We start from the raw sequence: 8946 nt of genomic DNA, 5'->3' as shown, positions 1-8946 counted from the left end.
ATGGTTGCTTTGATTGTTCATAAGTGTTTCTTCAGGCAGCAGAATGTTGGGTTCAGTTTTATAATTCATCTTCCCATTCTGTGCCTCTGAATTGGCACATTTAGTCCATTGACATTGAGGAGATTGTTGTGATGGGGATTTGTGCTATCTTTATGTAGAATTTTTGTACTTGTGTGGATTGTCTTAGCTTAAAGTCGCCCTGTTAATTATTCTTGCAACAAAAACATGGATCACTTTACAAGTTTGCATGTCATATCTGTGCAAGGACCATGCTAATCTCTGTATCGTTTCAATTTTAGTATATATGTTACCAAACATAGTATGAGTTAATTTTTCCATATTTTTCTCTTCTTATTACTTTGAGTGTTGTCCTTACTCAATCCTATGGCAGACAGTGATTCCAAATCAAGGAATATATTTCAAAGCAGCTTGAATAGATAGATTTAGAACTTTAATGTCCTAGAAAGAAAAGTATGGTTTTTACCATATTATCTTTTACCATACCCAAGGCATCAGTTTTACAAAATAATTCTTTTGGAAGATGGTATATGAGTCTTGTTTAATGCCCTTCCCTGAAACCTTCCTTAAGACCATTAAACTAGAGCCTTTTGCTGTTCTCACCTCAGTCCCGTGTACATCTCCAGGAAAAGGTGGATGGTGTTGTCTGCAATTCGACCACCTTGAATGTAAGTAGGATTTTTCTCCTGAAGGAAGAGGTGAGGAGAATATTGATGATTTCATTCCACCTTATTACAAGTACAACTTGAATGGAAGGTGAGACTCATGAGGCTCCTGTAAAGGACAGAAAAAGGGGTCTCAGTGAATTTTATTGGCCAACACACATTAACAACACAGATGACTCAAAGTAGCCTGTGTGCATCTTTGTGTATAGTGAGTTTCATATCTACTGAGAGTGATTCTCAGTCATGACACACAGGCAAAACAGCCCTGTATTTAAAAATCTAGTTCTCTAAGCAGAGTGGGGTCTCTGAGGTGATTGAAAAGTGTATAGTAATTTATTACTAAGCACATAAGTACTTTTCGATCTAAAATTAATTCCAAATATGTCTAAAACGACAGTCTCCTGACCCCGCACCTGGCTTTCCTCACCTGGGCCCCTTGGAGGGGGAGGGGTGAATTTCCCTCACTGCCCTGAGTAGAGCCCCGACAGCTGAAGACCTCTGCAACCAGCCATAGGTATGCTTAAGACCACTCTTCCCAAGCTTGAAGGAGACTCATGCATGAAGGAAGTGGAAGCAGAACCTGTGTAAACACACAAAAAATAAAAGGCTGGCGGTCAGGCCATTTCCCCACTCCATGGAGGTCGATGGCGATGGTCAGTAGATGGAAGGAAACGGGAGTCAGGCTGGTTGGTCGTGGAGCAGCAGGTTATTACATGGAAGAGATGTATGTCATAGAGTCCTCAGGAATCCTCAAGCACGTGCGGGCACTGAGATCCAGGATGATCCCCTTATATAGATCATAGAACCTCTAAAAGGGGCATTACAGTGATGTCATCAAAAGGAGTTACAGAAAGAACATTGAGGCAGCAAACCCTATATTGTTTCTTTACATCCACATTGTTTCCTTACATCAGCAGGCCAGTAGTAATACTGGCCTCAGGAAAGAAGATACAAAGCCAAACTGAAACCTTCCACAAGCACTTTCACAAGCTGCAACCACCTTGATTTGCATCCCAAAGACCAGCCTGGCTAGAGCTGGGAATCTACATCCCAAAGATCAGTCCTGGCTAGCACCTGACATCTGCAGATCTAAGACCAGCTAGGTTTCTGAAAGAAAAGGAAAACTGTCTCAGTATACTGAAATCATTTACTGAAGGCAGTTTGAAGGGGAGAAAGCAGTTTCATCCAAGCTAGTCAGGACACACAGGAAAACAGCTTATAGGAGGTCTTTCTCCTCTCCTTGTCCAACCAACATATAAGCATATATAATATTAATCATTTTGTATGGACACAGTAAGAAATACTTTGAGCTTGTAGAATTGCTCTCCTAGGGCTATCTCGATCTCAGACTGCAGTGCTCAGGCAAGATATCTTTCCTATTCCTAGCAGCAGGGCCCTAGTGTTGTCGTTACTTTTGGATCATGACATCATTTGCCTATGATCAACCTCTTAACTTATAGTTAAGAATCGTGGCACCTTGGCCTGGCCCATCGCAATGCCAGGTTAGCACATAACTTACCAGCTTGCCCTGGTTCCATCCAGGCCCACGTTGGGACTCTGCCCTTGGGGTGCTAGGAAGTGAGGGCAACTGAGGCTTAAGTTGAGAGGGCAGAAGCCCAGGAGTGAATAATATTCAAAGCCAATCAATTCCTAACTTACAAAGCATATGAATTAATTGTCTTCCTGTATCTATACAAAAGGACATTGCATTAAGGTAAACTGCTCAAAAGACATAAGGAGAGGAGGAAGGCAATAACTTACAGTACAGCTTCAGTGTCTAAGAAGGATGAGACCTTACAAATTGGTTGGGGCAGAGAGCATAGAAGTGATTACAGACAGACAAAGTAATGGAAGTTGTAAGGGACAGGCCCAAAATGGACCACCACCAGAATTAATTTAGCTTAGCTTAATAGGAACCTGCATTGCAAAATAACTTGTTTTTCAAGGAACAGGTCTAGATAAGCTTTTTCAGATCTGCTTTATAGGGCAAACGGGCCCAGAGAGCGGGTTTTGAGAAGGCCTTAAAAAAAAATTCTGGGGAATATTCCATCTGTTCTTTGGGGGGACAGTGTCCCCTTCTGGACCGCGGCAGGGAAGTAGCTAACCCTGACTGTGAGGACTTGGGGGACATAGGGTTTCTTTGGGTCCTCGTCTGTTCTGGAGGCCTCATCTGTTCTGGACCGCGGCAGGGAAGTGGCCAACCCTGACTGGGAGGACTTGGGGGGACATAGGGTTTCCTCTAGCCCTCATCTGTTCTGGAGGTCTCATCTGTTCTGGAAAATCCGGCGCCGGGAGAAGACCTGGAAGAACTAAACCCTCTGGAGGTGAAAATCACGTGCACGCCCTTTGGGCATATTCGGGAGTCCCAGGGTGACTGGTGAGTGTGGTGCGCACCGGTGTGAGAGAGTGGACCGGTCCGAGCGAGTGCAGGAGTGTGATCTGTGCGTGTGTCCTTAGTGTGTGTATTTGTCTTATTATCCTTCTCTTAGTTCTGTTTATTGAGATTGTTTAATATGGGTCAGAATCAATCGACCCCCAAAGCTTTAATTCTTGATCACTTCTCTGAGATCCACAGGAAAGCTCAGAATCTGGGCTTGATGATCAAGAAAGGTAAGTTTGCCAATTATTGTTCATCAGAATGGCCTTCCTTTGGTGTGGATTGGCCCCCAGGAGGTTCCTTCTCTCCAAACCTTGTGGCTCGGATAAAGGAGGCAATCTGTGGAAGATCTGCTGTGAAGGTATGCTCCCTTGGAAATCTCTAGGGGGACTGGGGGAGGAATGTGATAACCTCTGTGTGAATGTGTGTGTGTCTGAGCACCCTGATAGGTCCTCCTGTCGGGCGTGATTTTGTAGCTCCACGACCTGGCACTCTTAAAGTCCCTCTAAAGTCACGGAGCTCGAGTGGGCTGCCTGAGATTCCATGCAGAACATAAGGTCAATGGTGGCACTGGCATAGTTGCCAGTCGCAAGTCACAATGCTGAACCACTAAGGCTAAGTTCTGCTCCGGCCAGGCAAGCATCTGAATGGTCTCTGCAAAGAGGCACCCCTCCTTTGTCTGTCTCGTGTCACCGTCCACTATGGGAGGAATGGGAGGAGAGCCCACTAGTGAGAAGATCCTGGGAAACTAAGGCAGATCAATTTCTAGGTAGAAATCCCTTTCCCCAAGCATTCTAACCAGCAGAATCAGCTAGAGGTCAATTCAAATGCTAATGGAGGCAGTCAGCAGGTTTAGCCCTAGGCAAAGTGAAGCAGAGAAAAGAAAAAAAAGAGGTAAAAAGACAGGCAAGAAGTTTGTGGAAGAAAGCTTCAGCAGGGAACATTGGAATATGTGGCAAGCTAAGAAAGGCAGAACTTTTTCTCTTCTCCCCTTAATAGGCTTCTTGGAAACCCATGGCACTCTAGGTATGGCTCCACATGTGCAAGCTATGGTTGTGTGGACGCTCGGGAGGCAGGACCCAGGGATTCCTAGGGTGACTCAGAAATCTCTAAAGGAGACATCCTTTAAAGAGAGATTTTTCTGATGGGCTGGCATGCAGTTGTGGTCGTGTCCGTGCTCTCTCTAGAACCACAACACTAGAAACTATTAGGAGGAGAGCTTGCTAAGGAATTATCCTACCCTAGATTTTTCTTTTCCCTCCCTTTCATAGGTTATTGCTGACACTTAGGAGATATGGGAAATTCTACATCAGTACCTAAATATTCTCCTTTGGGTTGCTTGTTAAAACACCGGAAGAGCTTCCAAGTAGATGGTTTAGATAAGGAGTATCTTGTTGACCTCTGTAACACCACGTGGCCTGAGTGTAAGTTAGAATATTGGGAAGGATATACAGTGAATGGCAGTTTGCATTACCAGATCATTCTGCAGTCAGATCTTTGTAGGTAACAAAAGAAATAGGATTATCAAAGCAGAGGAGGCAGGAAAATGCAAGTTCATGATACTAGCTCCCTGCCTCAGAACTAGCCTTGGCCAAAATATGGTAACATCTTTGTCATAGTTTATTTTGCCGGCTTATATCAACAAAAGCGCTTTCTTGACCCATTTTTAACAAGCGGGAGACTGGCTAGTCAGGCTGGGAAATGGGGAGCAGAGTTCCCAATCAGCAATAAGGTTTCTTCGCCCTGGGGACAGTCCCTTCCTTTCTCAGTCCATCAGTTTCTCCCTGCCATTTTTTGAAGGGTCAGATTGATCGATCAACTACAGATGTGTGCACATGTATGTGTGGTGTTTTAGTCAGTTCATTGTCTTGTCTGTCTGTCTGTCTGTCTGTGTCTGTCTATCTGTCTCTCTATGTGGAACACTCGAGTGTTGGGACCAGGCTGAAATCAGCAGTAGAAATTCTTGAGAAGTTAGTGATATGCAACCCAGTGACTTAAAAAATGCAGTTGTTTTTGGAACCTGTCAGACAAGGGTTAAAAGAAGAATCCTTATCAGAAGGTTAAGCCAACAGAGAGAGTAGAATTCTCAATCTAAATTTCTTGGTAGGAGAACATTAATGATTATGTGATTAACAGTTGAAATCCTTTTGAACTTAAGAATCTTGTACTATCTAGAAGAGCTATGGAACTAGAGCCTGAAACTTAAGTGAAATAAGAGTTCAGAGAAAGCAAGACCTTATCTTATAAGCCTCAGCTAACTTTAATAAAAATTTAGGCCGCTTTTACAAACTACAGAGGTACAGAAGCCATTAAAATTAAGTTTCCTTGTTTTCCTAAACCGTGGCAATTTATAGGATAACAACTGGACTTGTCCATTCCTCCTTGACAGAAGGAGCTAAGGTTTATCATGTTACACCCATCACAGTGCTCCTGAGTCACTTCCATTCCTTTGTTTTTCTGTAACCACTTCTCTATGCTCTCCTCCCCAACCAGATAATCAGATTTCACCCTAGTCAGAATCTGTTATTTTGTAAGATCAGATCCTTCCAGGACACTGAACTTGTATTGTAAATTGTGAGTCGATCTGTTAAGTAAGAATCTGTCCTAGAAGAATGTCCTGACTAGTTTGGGTGAGGTTAAACATTTTTCCCTTTCAAACTGCCTTCAGTAAATAATTTCAGTATACTGCAAGAGGCAGCTTCCCTTATCTCACAGAGCAGATCTCAGGTTCTAGCCAGGCCTGATCTTTGGGATGTAGATTCCCAGCTCTAGCCAGGCTAGTCTTTGTTACTGGCCTGCAGATGTAAAGAAGCAATGTATGTTTTGCTGCCTCAATGTTCTTTCTCCTTTTTGCCCCTTTAGAAGTACCATGAGATTTTGGGGCTCTCTACTAGGTCTGAGAGAACAGGGGAAAACATGCTTAAGAGAACCTGAGTTCCTTTTATGGGATATAATGAGACTGTAAGAATGGGCAGCTAGGAGAGGCAGGAGAGATACGGGAGTGAATGGAGAGAGGATTGGAATAAACTGCAACTAAGATCAAGCAGCCTGGCCATAAGATTTCCTTCCTTTTCTTGCCCATCTCCATCTACCTCCCTGGAGTAGGGGAAACTACCGAACGCGGGCGGTGGGAAAGATAGATTGTTGCCATCCTTTTTGTGCTCACACAGCAATTCAAATATTTTCTTATGCTGATATCAAAGTTTGGTAAAAAAAAAAAAATCCAAAGGGCTTTTTCTGTGTCTGAAAGCATGTTTGTATTTTTGTGGAATTGTTAAAAATGTCTGGTATAGAGAGCTCATGATTTTAAATAATTAAGGTACAAGAACTATTGAAATTGAGCCAAAGAAAGTTTTATCATGTTTTATAAAAATTGATTGTTTATAGGTCTTATGCTGTTATGTTAATGTACATATTTGTATCTGCATTGGGTTAGAATATTTGACCTAGAAGGAGTTAAAATAACTATGACACATGAAAACAGGGTCAAAAAGTAATGGTTTAGTTTAAACTTGAGTTTCTAGAGTTATAAAATTGATTGCAAAGTTTGTCCTACAAGTGCTCTCTATGATCTCTGAGACTCTTGGTAACTAAAATTTCTAGAACTACTAAGAGTTATAAAATGGGTTCACTTCAGATGTCAGCCTTCTGTAATAGTTTCTGAGAATGGAGAATTGCATGGAAAATGTGGGAAATTTTACTAACTATGTTGTTAATCAGCCTGTCTATTGCTTAAAAGTGCATGCTATTATTTTGATAATTTTATTTCATGCCAAGCTTTGTCTCCAGATATCAACCTAGTCCTGACCTGAGAAATTTGTACCTAAGTGTGAAATGCTTTCTGTTTCATGATAATCTATGAGTGTTTTAATCTTTTTGTATTTGTGTTTTCCTGTAAATCAGAATTTTAAGATGTCTCCTGGTTAATTTCTAATGTAAAGTGATCTTTTGCCCAGTGGACATACCTTGTAAGAGCTTTAATTGTGAGCATTTTAAAGGCTTTTTGAATATCTATAGAACTGATCTAATGCTTCTGAAATAGCAATGCAGAGTACAGCTTTGTCATGTTAAGTGAGATGGTTGGTAACTTGTGTCTAAATTTGGGAGATCACATTGTACATTGTACTACTATAGATGTATGTCATAAGTCAGAAAGATAACGGATGGAGATATTGTCAGTGGGAAAAAAGAAAGGGATCCTGTTAAAGTGAAAATGGTTTTGAAATGAGATGAAGGAAAGTTACAGGACAGAATGAATGTTAAGGAATGTGCAGAGGGTTTGAGGTTGTGTTTTAAGAAAAGGAACTGATCAAATTGTATTGTTATAAGAAACTTTAAATTACACCTGCAGAATTGTTCTGGTGCCTGTTTGGTAAACTCTTATTGAAAAGATATTGGACAGATTGTCCAGACTCCTGGTACAGTGCTCTTAGAAAATGGGAAGTCAAGGTTTAAATGGTTAGTCAAGGTTTAAAAATGCTGCTAAATTGTACCCTTTATCGCTACAGATTTAAGCTTATTTTGACTAGGACCCACAGCAAATGGGTGTATTACACCTCACTGTGAGTAAGGTGAAAAGCTTGCTTTTCTCTTCTTTTGTACCTTCAGATGTTTTTGATGCTTTATGGCACTACGTTGGTTTGCATAAATACAGATAAGTCTTTCCTCTCTGTAATAGGGTCTATCCCTCATGCAGACAGGAAAAACCAGCCATGGGACCCCAAAGCCCTCTTTCAGGGAAACAGTCAGGGGATCTGTCTAAATGACAGGAGTAGGGATTTAACGGGTACTGTTTCAAGTACCCTACAAACCTCAGGGAGACCCTAGAGGCAGGCCGGCTCGAGGAAAGAAGTGGAAATCATCACTGCTATGGAGAATGAGGAATCTAGGACTCTGCAATGACTAACTCAGTCTGGGCCTACTCTCAGCGGCAAGGAAAAACCTGGAAATCAGGATTTCTCCCAGCCCTGAAGAGGGGATGGGATGGATTCCTTTCTGCCAGGACATCTCTGTGGAAAACGAGGACCAAAGCCACATCTAGCTCAACCTGAAGGTTCGAGGCCATACATCCAGTTCATCGCAGGACATCTTCTGGCCAGGCCTGGGTAGCTCTGATGTGCCAGATAAGATTAATGCCACTTTTGGTGTGTCTCCTGTCTTTAGCCGATCCCCAGGACTTCTCAGTAAATAATGGGGTATCCCAAATGGAGAGTTCTCTAATCTTACTGTGTTTATGCAAAGGAACAAGCCAGATTTGTTAAGCTATCTTGCAAAGTTTTAAAATGAAGGTGGAGAGAAAACCATGTTTCAGTAACATGCTTTTTGTAAGAATCAGATTATAATTCTACAGAGGTGATTGAATAAATGTATCCTAATCTTGATCAAAAAGTTACCCCCTTTGGGGAAATTTAGATAAAACTTGGTTTACTCTCTGTAGGAAAACAGCCTATTCTATAAAGGAATTCAATGTTATACATGCTGTCACTTGTCTGATCAGAGCATTGGAAGCCAGAGCCTTACTAGGGCGAAGCTCATCTCAAAGTGCAGAATTGCTTTCCCCCAGTTTGTGAATTGGCCAAAGTGTCAAGAAAGGGCATCTAAAATGGTTAAATTAGAATGGATTAATATCTAGTTCTAAAATACTGTGAATTTTCTTTCTATACTTTCTGTATTGCATCTCATTTTCTGTGAACAGTCATGTGGAGAGAACAAGGATGTTAACAGCTCTTTATTTTTGTTGCATCATGGGATTAACACCAGAGAATGTTTCCTCTAAGCCAAAATGCTCTGCAGAAGAGGAACGATGGACATTGGAGGTTTCCAAAAGGAAGATTGATGGATGATTTACCAACAAGGAAAGTTTCTAACTCCTGGACCAATGCAGTG

At 41.8% G+C, this 8946-nt stretch overlaps 1 pseudogene; it reads right to left on the bottom strand.

Annotated features, from left to right (window-relative positions):
- Positions 1 to 219: 219 nt before the first annotated feature.
- Positions 220 to 318, bottom strand: LOC130037205 (uncharacterized; annotated as a pseudogene).
- Between the last annotated feature and the right edge of the window lie 8628 nt (positions 319 to 8946).

Source organism: Sorex fumeus, unplaced genomic scaffold, assembly GCF_029834395.1.
Source record: "Sorex fumeus unplaced genomic scaffold, SorFum_2.1 ptg000070l, whole genome shotgun sequence".
Lineage (NCBI taxonomy): Eukaryota > Metazoa > Chordata > Mammalia > Eulipotyphla > Soricidae > Sorex > Sorex fumeus.
The sequence above is the reverse complement of the archived record's forward strand: the minus strand, read 5'-3'. Positions and strand labels throughout refer to the sequence as shown.